This window comes from Oryctolagus cuniculus, chromosome 14, assembly GCF_051225735.1.
Source record: "Oryctolagus cuniculus isolate XC-2025 breed Fujian yellow rabbit chromosome 14, ASM5122573v1, whole genome shotgun sequence".
Classification (NCBI taxonomy): Eukaryota; Metazoa; Chordata; class Mammalia; order Lagomorpha; family Leporidae; genus Oryctolagus; species Oryctolagus cuniculus.
In genome coordinates this window covers 28,893,472-28,908,625 of record NC_142880.1, presented here as the reverse complement: position 1 = coordinate 28,908,625, position 15,154 = coordinate 28,893,472, and positions in this window count along the sequence as shown.

Sequence of the window (15,154 nt, the reverse complement as noted above, 5' to 3'; positions counted from 1 at the left end):
CCATTTCGGTGATGGTGGTTGATTCCAGCTTCAAGTTCCTACTTTATAGAAGTGTGGTAAACATATATCCAAGTGGATCAAGAAGCTTCTCTGTCTTCATTGTTATTTATTTACTTAGTTTTACATTTTTATTTTTTGTTGTATTTTTTCAGTTTTTAACAGATTCAGTATAGTCGGTAGAGGAAACCTTTCATTTTCTGCTTTGAAGGTGAACACACTCACTTTATTTTTCTGTTTTCTAGTCCTATAGAAAGACTAGAAGGACTTCTTCGTACCATCTATATGAGGAGTTATATGAGAATTTCAAAGATATCTCATAAAAAACAATCATTAAACTAAATAACTTTTGCATAAAAATGGAATTCATGCATAGCTTTATCATAATCTGTATCTTCCCATTTACCACTTGAAGAGCCATCAAATTCATGGCATTCATTATTTTTTTGTCCCAGCACAAACATCCTTTAATTTCATTTCCTATGAGTTTTTTGAAGTACCCTCATATAACAAATTGCTTAATTTTAAAGCCTACCTGGTATGGACGAAAATACCTTATACCCTACCTGTGAACCTGAAGGGAGCTTTTGTTTTTGTATAGTAATGTATCTTCATATATATATATTTAAATTATTTATCTATTTGAGAGTTAGAGTTACAGACAATGAGAGGGAGAGACAGAGAGAAAAGTCTTCCTTCCATTGGTTCACTCCCCAGATGGCTGCAACGGCTGGAGCTGTGCCGACCTGAAGCCAGGAGCCAGGTGCTTCTACCCGGTCTCCCTCGTGGGTGCAGGGGCTCAAGCATTTGAGCCATTTTCTACTGCTTTCCCAGGCCACAGCAGAGAGCTGGATTGGAAGAGAAGCAGCCAGGACTAGAACCGGCGCCCATATAGAATGCTGACACCACAGATGGAGGATTAACCTGTTGTGCCATGGTGCCGGCTCCCATATATGGTTTTATAACAAATAACCATACATAAAAATTCTTAAAATTGTTTCTGGTAAATGTGACCATCTGTCAAACACCTTCCTTTTATCAAACTGTGCCCTATCTGTGAGAATGAATCTTAAAGAGAAAGAGGATAAGAGCTCCTTGCTCAAATACTCATACATGCAAGAGGTATATTTAAGCCAAAGGGTGTGTTTTTATTGCACTTGAAATTACTCAACTTTTGTTGTGTACAGAAACTTGAACATTTTTTAAAGGAGCATACAGAAGGCTATTTAAATAACCCTCATGATTTGATATATAGCCAAGTTTCCCTATACCAGGAGGCCATGCTTATAATTGAGCAATGTATATTTTACTTTTGAAGCATAGACCAGTATACTTCCAGTAGCAATGGTAAGCATTGCGCACTATTGCTAACCATTATCTCCTTGTGAAACAAATGCAGATCTCACAGAGAGGAACACACTGCACAGTGCCTGGGTGGTTCTGTTTCCTCATTAGTTTGCTCTTAGGCTCATGCTTAACCCAGGTTTTTCAAAGAAAAAGCATGAATAGTTTACTTTTTCATGATATATATTTTCCATGAACATTTTGAAGCTCCCTCATGTAAAGGGAGAGCCCATCAAATATTAAGGCAACATTAAGAGTAAAGAGCTAAGAATATTATTGCTGGAATGCAGGGCATGCCTAAACCAAAAGTAGAAAAACCTATACATAACAGAGTGGAATTACTTGGAAATTTACCTTTAAAATATTAATTTATGTGAAAGGCAGATGAGAGAGAGAGATCTGAGAGCTGACACACACACACACAAACACACACACACAGAGGGAGAGAGAGAGAGAGAGATTTTTCCATCTGCTGGTTCATTTCCTCAAATGGCCAAAATGGCTAAGGCTTGGCCAGGCTGAAGCTAGGAGACAGGAATTCCATTCAGGTCTCCTACATGGGTGGCAGTGACCCAAGTTCTTAGGTCATTATTTTTTTTCTTTTTAAAAAGATTTGTTTATTAATTTGGAAGTTAGAGTTATTAAGAGAGGGGAAGAGACAGGGAGTGAAATTTTGCATCCACTTCTTCACTCTCTAGTTGGCCACAACATCCAAGGATGCGCCAGGCTGAATCCAGGAGCTAGAAGCTTCATCTGGTTCTTCAACGTGAGTGTTAGGGGCCCAAACACTTGGGCCATTTTCCTCTGCTTTTCCGAGGCCGTTAGCAGGGAGTTGGATCAAAAGTGGAGCAGCCAAGACTCAAACAGTCTCTCTTACATGGGATGCTGTGGTTGCAGGCTGCAGCATAACCTACTGTGCCACAATGCTGGCCACTCCTTTGTTTTAAAAGTCTAAGTCAATTTTTATTACTTGAAGCAGAATCGCTAATATTATCTCCTTACTTTGTAAGTGAGAGTATGAAAATAAATGAAATTGTAAGATTTCCACATTTGTTATGATTAGGTTTGACACTATTATGTATCCTTCCTTACCCATCAATCCTTGCTACATAGGGCTAAACGAAGGTACATTTCATTTTCCTGGTATTTACAGTGTTGTGTGAGGGAAGACAATAAAATGAGACCAACAGAATCACCCTATAAATTCATGCCCCATGAACATATTTTTAAATCCTTGGGACAGGAATTGTAGAGGCAGTAAATGTTGTCTGGTTTACACTTGAACTTTGGATCAAGCATAGCTGGAAATTATTTCAACCCCTGAACCATTTAGTGAGGTCACCTAGTAAATTCACTTTATTTTAAAACTTTAAATGAGAGTTGAATAAGATGGTTTCAAAGTTTCTCACAGTAAGATCCTTCTTTAACTCTTCATGTGGACCACAGGAGGACCTAGCTTTGGGCTTACTCCTACATGATAATTTAAGGTACAAAGTTTGTCTTATTGCCATAAATCCAATATACATCAGAATGAATCAGCACCTACACAGAGTATCCTCTCATAATGTCTCTGGATTTGGGCCACAAGTGGTGGTTGTATAGGGCCATTTTTTTATCAACACGGAATCGCACACATTTTCTGAATGCCAATGCACTTAGCTGGTCCCTGAGCCCACGTGTCACTCCTTGGTGGTTGTTCTCCCCAGAGAGCATGTGTATGAATATTACCCCAGAAGGCTTATTGTTTCTCAATTCCAACTAGAATGATCACCTAAAACTTCACATTTTCTTTTTTTTAAAGGTTTATTTTATTTATTTTATTTTATTATTTATTTTTTTTGTGCTGGTCTTTTTTTTTTAACTTTTATTTAATGAATATAAATTTCCAAAGTACAGCTTATGGATTACAATGGCTTCCCCCCCCATAACTTCCCTCCCACCCGCAACCCTCCCCTTTCCCTCTCCCTCCCCCCTTCCATTCACGTCAAGATTCATTTTCAATTCTCTTTATATACAGAAGATCAGTTCAGCATATATTAAGTAAAGATTTCAACAGTTTGCACCCACATAGAAACACAAAGTGAAAAATACTGTTTGAGTACTAGTTATAGCATTAGATCACAATGTACAGCACATTAAGGACAGAGCACATTTTCATATACTTGATTTTAAGCATCTTATGTTTAATAAATAAATTCGATTATGTCATACTTTTTCCTTCAAAACAGAAATAATTGGATAAAGATTCATAAACAGAATAAAGCAATGTGGACTTCCCTCTCCCTCACATTGTGGAAGCAACTACAAAATAGGAGAAAAACAATGTGCTGTTTGCTCTTCCTTCACGAACCTTGCAGTATAGTTATGGAGGCAAGACAAGTTACAAGAAAGACAAGTATATACAAGTATACACGTATAAAGGAAGACACAAATGCATCTTAAGAAATGGTGCTATGGAAGTTCAATGATAAGAGTAACATATTCAAGTTGGGATTGTCCTACAAAATCAGGTTCTATGCAAATACTTCTCTTTGGGTGGTCCTCTGTTTACAGCTAGGGTCTTTGAGTCAGGCATGACACATGAGGGCACTCTGAAACTTGCCAACTTTAACACTGCATACATTCTAGAGATCTGAATCTCACAGAACCTTAACACTTGCTTCTTGAAAGTTTTTTTTATTACTTGTGATGATTCATTATTCTTGTCAACTAAGGGATGTCAGCTAAGGGATGCCCAAATACATAATAAAACCTTAATTCTGAGAGTGTCTGTGTGGATATTTCTGTAAGAGTTTAGCATCTGAATTGGTAAACTGAGTAAAGACTGCCCTTACTAATGAGGGAGAGCAGTGTGCCATCCATGGGGCCTTAATAGAACACAAAGATGGACAGAAGGGTGAACTGGCTCTGTCTGCTTAAGCTGCTACATCCATTTTCTGCCCTTGGTCACCAGCGTTCCTGGTTTGCAGGCCTTCAGATCCAGAATGGAGTGCACAACATGGGCTCCTGTGGCTCTAAGGCTTTGAGTTTGGATCAGAATTACACAATCAGCTTCTCCAGGCTTCTTGTTCCCAGAAAGCAGGCACTGAGAATTCTGTCTCTGAAATCATATGATTGATCCCTCATAATGAATCTCTATATCTCTATCTATCTATCTATCTATCTATCTATCTATCTATCTATCTCTATCATCTATCTTCTCTTACTGGTTCTGTTAAAAAACCCTATTTCTATTATTTCTGACTTACCCTTCAGAATGAACACAGCCAAGTGACAAATACCAACTAACGTCATGAATTAACCAAGGGCTTTATGAATGGTAGAAAAAGGAAAGGAAAGCAAATGTTTACAACATTCCAGAAACAGTGTTTCTTACTGTGTGTTGGGGTGAGGGCGCTGGAAGGAGACAGAGAGAGAAGGCAGGAAGGAAAGGGAGAGGATTAGCAATCTTCTAAGCCATATCATTATCAGGGGAAAGTTCTTGTCGGCAGATTTATCCGTAAAATTGAAAGACTCAGTTTTGTTTTTTTTTTTAAGGTTTATTTTATTTATTTGAAAGGCAAAGAGACACAGAGAGGGAGATGGAAAGATAAATCTTCCATCCACTGTTCACACCCAATGTCCAGGGCTGCACCAGGCTAAAGGTAGGAGCCAGGAACTCCGTCCAGGTCTGTCACACGAGTGGCACCGGGATGCCAGCTGAACAGGGACTGGAGCTTGCACGCTGCTATGGGTCAATCTGGGAAGCTGGCATCACAGGCAGCAGCTTATCCGGCTGCACCACAGCACAGATCCTGTAAGACTTTTTTTTTTTTTTTTCGTTGTGTTTAGATACATACTTCACAGGTTAGCTTTTCAAATAGTTTGTCTGCTGATTGAGTGATTTAGACATTTATTGGATATTTTATGTGTGTTCTTGCAGGTCCAATCTTTCGAGTTATTTTTAGAATGGTTTTATTTTCAACTGTGTTAGTAATTTTAGGGGACTTCCTGTAAGTGGAGAGCTTGACATTTGCTAATTTATACATGTTATATTGCATGCTATTGCTGACCAACTAGTTGTCCTGCTAGGGAATTATTATTGGGCTGATATAAACACTGTATCCTAATTATTAACATACACGCACCTTACAGAAAAGTGTGATAATGGCTTTAAGTAAGAGAGCCATGTCCCTAGAGGACAACATAGACCCAGGGAAAACAATGCCAGCCAAACCGCAATAAGTCTGTCGCATCTAAGAAAAACAATTTTCTCTCCTGAATCCATTTGCTTTACAAATTCTGGGGTGTATTTATATTTATAGACATATGTTTGATTTTGGCATTAGCTTTAAAAGTTTATCAGCATAATCTTAAATTTCTGAAAATTTTTAGCTGAGTATAAAGTTACAAATCATAATTAAAAAGTGGAAAATTTAAAAGATTGGCATGACTTCTGACAATAAATGTCACACTTGTTCTCTGCTTCAAAGTGAAAGTTAGGAATGAATGTGATTTTTTCTCTCTCATTGGTCACATACACTAAGTTTGAACCTTTGAGAAACAAATCGCAAGGGCAGGTGATTTTCTTTTTGTGCAACAGCCCATGTAGCAGGTTTAATGTTCTCTATGTAGCAGTATTTCTTAAATGATGTGATTTGTGGAAAGCCACTTTCCCTAGGTGTTAATGTGGATGTTATTAGGATGTGCTTATGCTATGTGGGGATTTTAACAGCCCACATAATGTGACTTCTTCAGCATTGATAGTTCAAAATCTATCTTCTTGAAAGCTTTAGATTGGATTGTAAAGCAGCCCTTGTTCAAATCCACAGATGTGACAGAATGATACTTTGTCAGGTCCCATGCTTACCATTAACCCCTTAAATTCTCTTTGTGATTCCTTGTGGCATTGTCAGTTTCAGAGATGCAGCACATGTGGTTTGTTTATTCTGTTTTAACTACTCCTTTTTTTTTAATTTTTTTTTTTTTTTGACAGGCAGAGTGGACAGTGAGAGAGAGAGACAGAGAGAAAGGTCTTCCTTTGCCGTTGGTTCACCCTCCAATGGCTGCCGCGGCTGGTGCACCATGCTGATCCGATGGCAGGAGCCAGGTGCTTCTCCTGGTCTCCCATGGGGTGCAGGGCCCAAGCACTTGGGCCATCCTCCACTGCACTCCCTGGCCACAGCAGAGAGCTGGCCTGGAAGAGGGGCAACCGGGACAGAATCTGGTGCCCCGTCCAGGACTAGAACCCGGTGTGCTGGCGCCGCAAGGCGGAGGATTAGCCTAGTGAGCCGCGGCGCTGGCCTTAATTACTCTTAAAAAGTTATTTGTATTATAGTATTTCAAGTTACTTGTTATAATGTATTCAGTTTCTATCAACCAAACACTTATGGAAGGATATATTATATATCTTTACCTTGATGCTATATAATTATAGTGCCATACATACATTGTAGAAAACTCATATATGTAAGTATACCGTGGAAACGTTTCCATATCTCTTTGTGCTCCTTATAAATTCTTGCAATATTTTACTGTGTCACTGCACCTTCTACTGTCTCTGATCTTCTGTCACTATCCACTTTTCAATTACAGTCTCTTATTCCCAGGCACAATTTTTGAAGGACATGTATTTTTTTTTTTTTGTTCCATCTCCATGCACTTACATTTTTAAATTTAAAATAATATTTTTACCCTTAAACACACATGTTAGGGCAATTCAATTCTGATTATGAACAAATGATTAGATATTTCTGTCAATATACCAAAATCTTGCACATATTTTAATCACTACATTATGTAGCTCGCTTTGCTTCCATTTTCCAGAATTAACGTTGAAGACTTTTTATGTGTGCATGTACAGAACATGGAGATGCATAAACATAAATTGTATTGAGTCAGCATTGTGCATTGTATGCATTTTTAAAAGATAATTATCTTAACATCATCTGTACTTTGAAATTTCACCTTGTCTTGGACCCAAATCACTGATACTCTCTGTATTAAAATAAAACTGAAATGCAATAGCAAATAAACTTTTAAATTCCAGATATCTACAAAGAAATTACTTAAATCTTAGTATCTAGATAAATATCTAGATAATATCAGTATCTAGATAAATTACTTAAATTTCAGTATCTAGATAAATAAATATAAATGTATTTTTGTTCATTTCATTTTTTTAAAGACTCATTTATTATTTATTTGAAAGTCAGATTACTGAGAGAGCAGGAGAGAGAGACACACACAGAAGGAGAGAGCAAGAGAATGAGAGATATTCCATCAGTTGGCTCACTCTCCAGATGGATTGCCAACGTCACATGCGGTGGCTTAACTCAGTGCCACAATGCCAGCTCTAAATATTTGTATCTAATGTCCTTAAAGATGACTATATTACGTAAAAGATACCTGGATATGATTACAAGAAAATAAAATAAAATCCACTTTTCATATCATTTTTAAAAGAAATTACTGCATGAAATCAGAATATGAAAAAGTGTTCTGTACCCCTATATTCATCTCAGCTCAATATACAGTAGCTAAGAAACTGGAAACCATTATACTTAGTGAAATATGCCAGTCACAAAAGGACAAATACCATATGGTCTTTCCGATCTGTGGTAACTAATAGAGTACCTAACATGTGAATGTAATCTATCTATAGGAGCGAAACTGACATTTTAAGATGCATTAATTTTGGGACCTATGCTGTGGCATAGTGGGTAAAGCCGCTGCCTGCAGTGCCAACATCCCATATGGGTGCTGGTTCGAGTTCTGGCTATTTCACTTCTGATGCAGCTCACTGCTATGGCCTGGGAAAGCAGTGGGAGATGGCCCAAGTCCTTGAGCCCCTACACCCATGTGGGAGACCTGGAAGAATCTCCTGGCCCCTTGCTTCGGATAGGTGCAGCTCCGGCCATTGTGGCCATCTGGGGAGTGAACCAGTGGATGGAAGACCTCTGTCTCTCTCTGCCTCTCTGTAGCTCTGTCGTTCAGATAAATAAGTAAATTAAAAAAAAAAAAAAAGATGCATAGATCTTAAAGAGCCTTTGCCTTGACTGTTGAGGAACAAGTTTTTTTTTTTCCCCCTAGTTTGTTTGGTTTTGTTTCTAAATATATTAATATCTTGCATTTCCAATGCTGTTTCCAGCCATTTCTAAATAACCACAAGAATGCTATTTCCGGTGACTTCCACTGGTGAACTCAGCAGCACACCATCACTTGCACAAAAATAAATGAATGGAAGCAAGAAATAATAATCTAAAATATATGTTGTATCAAATAGGTTTATATAAATTATAATTTGAGGGCAAATTGCCCAAACAAACTAACTTCAAATTACCTTTTTGACCAAACACAACTATCATATACTACTTAAATGTGTCAAGAGCACTTTAATCACTTTCCCAAGTTATAGACTGTCAAAGTATTTATGTACTCAGACTATCACTGATCTTTGGTTTCCCATTCAATAAACAAGTTCATGGGGCCTGCATTATGGAGCAGCAGTTTACGATGCTGGCATCCCATATTTTAACATGTGTGTCAGTCTGGCTGCGCTGCTTCAGATCCGGCTACCTGCTAATGCACCTGGGAAAGTAGCTGATGATGGCTCAATACTTGGGCTCCTGACACTCATGTGGGAGACTAGGAAGGAATTCTTGTCTCCTAGGTTTGATCTATTCCAGCCTCAACCATTGCACCCATTCTGGGAGTGAATAAGCAGGTGGAAGAATCCCTCTCTCTCTCTCTCTCTCTTTCTCTCTCTCTCTTCCCTGTCACTCTACCTTTTATGTAAATAAATATTTTTTCAAAAATCCTCATATTTTGAATATGCCCAATTTGAAAGAAAATGACCAGATACCAATATTTGTGAGATCACTCCCTCTCCTATTTGTACACACCTATGTAATAAATAATTTAATTAGGAAAGGAAATTTTGTCAAAAGGTAGTAAATTTGTTCAATACATTACTAAATATATTTGAAGATGAGGATCGCTGTAGAGGAGATCTTAGAACTACCTGACAACTAATGTGACTGTAATCCAATCATATTAAGTATTAGCACATTTCTGAATCATTTCAAAAGAAAATATTGATCTAGACCAGCTCCATTTTTCTCTTCATGTTTTTCTTGGAACTTGATCAGACAATGTCTCAAAATGAAGTGGATATATCATACCAATACAAATAGGATCCTTCTTTTCACCATTCCCTTACATCTTTTTCACATGTGGTATACAGTGTTGAGATAGACCGATATGGCTAATGAGTGATAGAAAGCAATAAAACAGCCAGTTCTACAAATGCTGGATGTGAGGTGGAAATCCATATAAGCGGAATTCAAAAGAAGCACTCTTCATTTTAGAGTTTATTTATCAATCAGAAGAAATATATCCATACATATCAAGGAATCACACGATTGGCTGTGAGTTTTAAAAATAGAAATGAAATATAGTATTTCAAAAGTTTTTTTCAAAGTCACTTAATTAATTGCTATGTCAGGGCAAGATTTCTCTAAGACTTATACTTAGCCTTTACACAGTTTATATTGAGTCTATCTGCCCATGTATCTATTGGTCACTTTGGGAAAATTAGATTGATGGAAAATTATTTGGCACAAAGTGTATCTCATTGGACCAATAAATCCATCTATTTCGATATTCTTGACTTATTAAATATAGTCTAACTTACTGGGTCACATACTAAACATGTATATGATGTACAAGGATTTATTTGTTCTCATAAACTAGAATACATCTAAATAAGATGACAGCAAGCTCTAAGTTGATCTTCTGTATGTAAAGATAGTTAAAAATGAATCTCAATGAAGAATGTGATGGGAGAGGGAGTAGAAGATGGGATGGTTTGCAGGTGGGAGGGTAGTTATGAGGGAAGAAACCGCTATAATTGAAGAGTTATACTTTAGAAATTTATATTTAGTAAATAAAAGTTTTCTGAAAAAAAAAAAAAAAGAACTACAACTGGTACCAGAATATTGAAAAAAAAAGATAGTAGTGAGTGGTTCACTGAAATAACCAGACATTGTCAATGGCTTAAATTGTTATTTGCTAAGATATGTAGCAACTCAGACATTGCATAAACATTTGGAGTAACACTAGGCATTGGTGCAAGGACAGGGTTTCAGAAAATCTGGAAAACGTTTTAACGAACAAAGTAGTACCTGGCTTGTTTTGCCTTATTAGAGGCTTGTAATGGACAATAACAAAAACTTTAGATGTCGTTAATGAAAGTTAATTTGACTTAGCTGATAGCACTATATAACATTTATAAAGCACTCAATGAAGAATGTACCTTATGGTAAGCGATCAGTAAAAATTGATTTCTTTACCTGCTCATTTAAGGAGACAAAGTAGATCAGAACCATGTCAATTGCAATTGTGACTCAGGGACTCATTTTTAACAACCAAACCTAGTAAGATTGTTTTGTGATATTATTATTTTTTATTATAGGATCATGACGACAATGCTAACTCTCTATGTATTTTCATATTACCTCCTTAGCTCTGTTTGATACACATTGCAAAATGGGATTTTGTGAAGAGACTTGCCTAAAAGTTTCTTTTCATTGGGATTCCATTAGGATTTATAGATGGATTGGTGGGAACAAATAAATTATGATGAGATTTTGTCATCTTAGTCATGATTATGATATATTTCTTTATTTTGTGCACTAAATTAAAATTAATTAATTCTCCTAATTCTAAAAATAGGCTTCACTACATGAGTTTAGATTTTTGTCTATTTCTAAAAATTTTGGTGTTTCCATGGATCAGTTTAAATTTTTATGATAATAGCATATGCTACTATATCTAATTGTAATAATTGTATTACAATTAATTTATATAGTAATAACTTAAGTAATTATATTCATATTATAATTTAATTATATTATTCATATTTAATTAAAAAGGGGATATTTAGATACAAAATATATTAACACAAATGAAAGTAGAAATATTAGAACAAATTAATGGAAATCTGTGTTGATACTGCATTTCTAATTTTAGGAATTTATCGTATAGAATGCAATAAAGAAATTCATTTCATTATTGTTTATACTAATGAAATATAAGTACCTAGGATTCAGATCTCCTAATGATACAATGTAAGAGAGTGAGTGAACACACTATGATACAGCTGTGAAATAGAACATTTTGGACTTGATAACATGAATTGGGTCAATGTGAATATTTGATAGGTCATATTGTAGGCAAAAAACGCAAGTTCCAAGTTGCTATGAATTTTGTGATGTCCTGAACTCCATAGGCAGGTGTTTCCTTACATCTAGCAAGCAAGTTGTTAAGTTTTTCACTTAAAAAGTCCAGAATCAGATGAATTATTTATTTTCTAACTGCTATATTATAAACTGTTTTTGTTTGCGTTTTTTTTACTGTTGATCAGATAATATTCTGAAATTCTACTTAAAAATAAAACTTTGAAAAATTAATAGATCATTGTAGTGGAAGTCTTAAGTTGAATAAATTGGATTATTGAGGAAAAAATCATATGAGAGTGATCAAATATAGTCATTTAGGGAGGTTAAGATTTTATTTTCAATGTAATATAAATGCAAATAATGTCCATTTTTCTACTACTCAGTAAATGTATTGATTTTAAAAATTAGATTTGGGGGCAGCGTTGCAGCATAGCGGGTGAGGCCACCTCCTATAATGCTAGCATCCTGGTTCAAGTCCCAGCTGCTTTGCTTCGGATCCACCTCTTTGCTGTGGCCTGCAGTGAAGGATGACCCAAATCCTTGAACCCCTGCACCCACAAGGGAGACCTAGAAGAAGCTCCTGGCTCTTGGCTTTGGATTGGTGCAGCTCTGGCCATTGTAGCCATCTGGGGAGTGAACCAGCAGATGGGTGACTTCTCTCTCTCTCTCTCTGCCTTTGCCTCTTTGTAACTTTGCCTTTCAAATAAATAAATAAATCTTGGGGAAAAAAATCAGATCTACAGTTGAAAAAGATTAGATTTAAGAATTCTTCCCTGAATATAAATTTTCTTAAATTTGTGACAAAGTATTTGAAAATCTGTAAAGAACATTGACAATTTTAATATTTTACTGTATTTTCACACAGACTCGTTAGCCTGCCAGCATACTGTCAGATCAAGTCTCCTGAGCAAAGTGATAGTTTCCTACCTCAAAGCAAACAATCTGTACCTCAAATTTGCATTGCTCCTCAAGTCCCAACAGAATATAAAGGAGGCCCATAATATATACCTTCTCATAATAGGTTGCACCACAGGCCAGACACCCTGAGCTTCAGAATTCTTCATATGTTATAATGGACAAGAAATGTGATGTTTATTTGCTCTAAAAGGATGTGCTATTGCTACCATCCAAGATTATATGCTATACAAGTACACCTTCCTGAAAAAAGTGGTCAGGAACCCAGCGTCATGTTTATTTCTACTTGTAAGATGTGCAGAATAGAGTCACCCATTGAGTTGCCTCTTAGTAATACCCATCCCTTGTTTCTATAGCATCTTGGAACTTGATTTTTTTTTAACGAGTATGCCATCTTGTGAGGAGGCATTCTGATTAATCTCATGGACATGCATTTTTTTTTTAACGAGTATGCCATCTTGTGAGGAGGCATTCTGATTAATCTCATGGACATGCATTCGAATGTCTCATTCAACATGTAAGCAGGCTATACTAACAGGACTCCAAGCAGTGAAATGAGGTCAAACTGCAATGTTTTCTCAACCTTACCCACCAGTCACCCAGACTAAAATCACCTTCTCAAACAAATAAGCAAACAAACAAGAAATTCATAAATCATCAGGGTCTAATTTAAAATACCAGCTGGTTATATTCCCCAAAGGGATGTCTCTTTTGTGATTTGCACCTGTCTAAAGCATTCATCAGGGACAGCATGATGTAATAGTGATTGCCCAGACTTCATTTGGTCCTCCACGAGGACACCTAAGGCAGTGCTGTCATCCATAACTTCCCTGGTTACTAAGGTGAATCTGAAATTCATGCCACCAGCAGCTAAAGTGGTGTCATCAAGTGTTTCATCTAATATTATGGATATATGTCATAGCACCTTTTCTAATTTTATAACTTAAATTGCAGAGACAACTGGCTGCATAAGGTGCATGGATAAAAATCCGTCTCTGATCACCACCTTAAGAAACTCCCAGTAAGTGACCAATAGTAACCTAGTGTAGGAGAGATCGCAATTCTCTAATGGCTATCAGGTGGTATTTCCTTAATTGATTTCAGGTATGTTATAGCCACCATTAAGTTGCATATCCCTGTTTGGAGGATAAAGTCAAGTTAAGTCTTAGTTTTCACACAAAAAGTACTGCCCCAGATATGTGCATTGTGCCACCTATTTTTGTAATTGTTGGAGTCCTCCAGATGGGATGTTAGGTAGAGATCACAGGTTGATGAGTTGCTTAACTCTTCTTGCTGGTAAGAGTTTAGTACCAGTAATTGACTCTTCCCTTAGTTCTCGAGGATTATCTAAAGAAAGTCAATCCAACATGTGCTTTGTCCATTCCAACAGCCAGGTGATATTTTCCACAGGGTGAGATGACATTCAATATCATGCTGAAGTCATGGTGTTATTAGTTTTATGTTGCAGCACAACAGATCACTGTAATTAAAACATCTTATTATTCATTTCATTATTTTTGTTTGTCAGAAGTCTGAGAATAATTTATCTGGGTTCTCTCTTCTGTGTCTTCATATACTGTGTATCAGGTGCTGCCCAGGTGTAGGGTCATATTAGAGGCTTCACTGGGGAAAGATTTTCTTTTAAGTCCATCTTTGCTGTGGAAAGAATTTATTTCCCTCTGGCTGTACCAGTTGTAACCTCATTTTCTTAAGGGGTGTTGATTGGGAGCAGATCAGCACCACGTGGACCTCTCCATTAGCCCTCTCAAATTTTCTTAGCCAGAAATGGGGATTATCTCTCATACATGCTATCAAAACAGCATAGTAATATATTTTAATATAGTAACGTAAGCAGAGGAATGACAGCCCATCACCACTGCTACATGATGTAATCTACTCAAGGAACAGACATCCATCACTTTGCCATATCCTGTTGTTTAGGAGTTAATCACATATACCATTCCTTTCAAGGAAAGGGAAAGTCAATGATACGATAACAGCAGTTACTTGCACAGATTTAGGGGATGATGATTAAAGGAAGCCAACTTAGAATTCTTCCTGCTAAAGAAGGCTGCTGCAAATGAGGGTGAGGAAAAATTCCAGACGTGATGGTGGGTGTTCAGGGGTAGAGATTTAACAGCTGATATCAACTACTTCTGTTTTATGTAGGCTTCTTTGTAAGGTTAAGGGAAATGGTTATCACACTGTGGTCAAAACCATCTGACAGGAAGGCACACTGAGTGGTCAGCTAAATTGAATATAGTCATATTAGTTTGGGGAGCTACACCCATGTACATTTAATAGGTGAGGAGGGCCCTAGAGACAAACTGAATGATGAATGAAGGTGCTCTTCTCTCATACCATCAGAAGACCAACGTATTCTCTGTAAAGATGAAGTCATAGTTGATTTTCCTCTGCTACAACATAATCGGAGTTTCTCATTTCAGAGGCCATGTTTCCTTTTCCCAATCCTACCCTCTTTGAACACAGTTTTAATCAAGAAAGTCTGAAGGAAGAGAAATCAGGGGACTTTTGTAAAGCTAACAGAATCCTATTGTACAAATGATGTGGGTCGCTGTTTGGGAACTCAGCAAATTGTATGCTCGCCTCATTACCTCTCTCATTGCTTTCTGATTATTACCAGGAATGAGAAGAGATGAGACCTATGTGGACACAAT